Below are 2,369 nucleotides of genomic sequence, written 5' to 3' on the forward strand. Positions count from 1 at the left end.
AAATAAGCAAGCATCTGAATAGATCAGACTCCCAGACCCAAAAAGACTTCAGTTATTAACCTACTTCGAGCAAAAGCTTGAAAAGAACTTTTTTCAAAGTGTCAGAATGAGAGCTGTGTTCTGGTCTCTAATGTAGTGGTAGAATTTCTGTTTTTACAGAAGAGATTGGTGTGGACGGAGGATATTTCAGCACAACTTATGATAATATCTTTTGGTTTAAGTGCTAGAGCAACACTAAATTACTAATCACACACTTAATGAAAACACGACTAATGCCTGATTGTACTGTTTCCATTAATGCAGCTGTTTTCTTCTGTCTTTCGACTATATTGCCTGGATTGTTAACCTCTGTAGTCTTCTCACCTAATCTCCCTCATTTAGTTAACTCAATGGAACTGAAGAGAGTGCTTAACACAGCATACATTTTCATTTTAACTCTGAACCTAAACGGGAATGATAAGCATAATTTTTTGCCTACTGTTTAAAATGTCATGGCCTGGAGAAGCACAGGGACAGTTTTAGAATGGTTGTGGCACACATGTGATATCTTCCTAAACAGAAGGGATTGATCGTCTGCTATAAAATCAGCCGATCTAACACCCAGGAGGATATTTCATCATATATTCATTGGGAGCAAGTCAAATGCTTTTTATAGCTCCTCCTTCTGGAAAAGCCTTCATAAAACCAGTGTCCTGGACAGCATAAAAGGCAGTCTGGTAACATAATTGGTAATATGTTCATTTTTAAGGTAAAGATAATTTGTTATAAAGAACTGAAAGTAATTTCTTTCTCCTACCCTTGTGGCATATCATGGGCAGACTGGTCCATACTGTTTATAGACACTAAGGGAATGCATTGACTGTAGTAAATTTAATACCAATAAAACCAACAAAAGATTGGTCTGCTCTTTAGTATCACCATGTGCCATCAATGCTAAGCATTGTCAGTGATAAAATACTCTGTAGCAAAAAAAAAGTTGTGTTGGTTTATGTTGAAACAATCGCTATAGTGACAATTGAGTTTACTAATACATCTGTAAAGTTTGAATTAGCACAATTTTATTATTTTTATTACTTATCATTTAATAAAAACTATCTTCTGCAAGGAAGTTAACTCAGAGGACTGAATTAACAATCATACACTTTCTCTCCAAGATTTAGTTTTCAATTTCACATTTTCATAAGAGTAAGCTTGTTAGGGGTCAGAATTACTCAAACTTGCTTCAGTCTCAGTCTATGTCTCCAACTTTTGTGGTACTACTTATTTCTGCATTTAAACAGTTGTTGAGAATAAGCAATGATATTACGGTGGTTGTAAAGCTGAAGAAATAGCTCATGCATTTTTTTTTCAGTCTTGTCATTCTATATGCAATCATTCTCTTAACCTTGAGGATTTCACCTGGAAGTGTTTTTTTCTTGCACCGCCTTCTTTTCCTTTCAAAAAAGATATCACTGTAATTAAATAGTATTAACCCATCACATTTCTTTTTGAGACTTAATATTTTATTATTTTTTAATGAATATTTTCTGGCCATCATTATTATTTGTTTCACTTTATAATTATTACTGAAAATTATTTTTCTATATAGAGGAAAGTTTGTTAAAAAAAATGACCTCCTCTGGTCTACTGCCATGCCACCATGAGTACACCCGATCTCATCTGATCTTGGAAGCTAAGCAGGATTGGGCCTGGTTAGTACTTGGATGGGAGACCACCTAGTAATACTGGGTGCTGTAGGCCTAAAAAAAAAAATCTCCTCTAATTGTCAAATATAATGCTAGGTATGCTACACTCCCATTTTGAGAGTTTTATTCATTGATATATGTTTTTAGAAAATGGGAATAGGTATGTATGTTTCATACATGATTAACATAACCAGTCTCTTCAGACTGCTTCATGGTTCATCCTTATGTCATGAAGCAAGGACCAAGTCGTTAGACTGGGATGTACTCTTCCTAGTAGGAGAACTGATATTTGGTGTTTTTACTTATATCTTTAGTCTGAGGACTTTGCGATAAAATTTAGGTGGACTTTTAAAGAATGTCAATCGACAGGGCAAATTTCCCCCGAGTGATTCTGCACGGAGAGAGAAAGGGTTCTTGACTGAAGAGCAGTAAAGAATTTAAGTGCATGCCAAAGTCAGAGTTAAATGGCAAGTTCATTAGAGAAGGGATAACGCTCCGTAGAAAGAGCATGGTCTCCTCTCAGAGAAAGAGCGAGAGAGCCTGAGAGAGACTCAGGAACAGAGACAGAAACAATGAAAGGGACAGAAACAATGAAGGACATTGAGAGGGACCCCAGTGTTCGGGAAATTCAGTTAATATATCATTCTTAGTTTTTGTAAATTACAGTTTAAAGACTTTGTTTAT

General features: G+C 35.5%; 1 pseudogene; it reads left to right on the forward strand.

The window, feature by feature from the left end:
- Positions 1–1,621: 1,621 nt before the first annotated feature.
- LOC112481125 lies at positions 1,622–1,740 on the forward strand (annotated as a pseudogene).
- Positions 1,741–2,369: the final 629 nt, after the last annotated feature.

The sequence above is a fragment of the Pteropus alecto genome, unplaced genomic scaffold (assembly GCF_000325575.1).
Source record: "Pteropus alecto unplaced genomic scaffold, ASM32557v1 scaffold104, whole genome shotgun sequence".
NCBI lineage: Eukaryota > Metazoa > Chordata > Mammalia > Chiroptera > Pteropodidae > Pteropus > Pteropus alecto.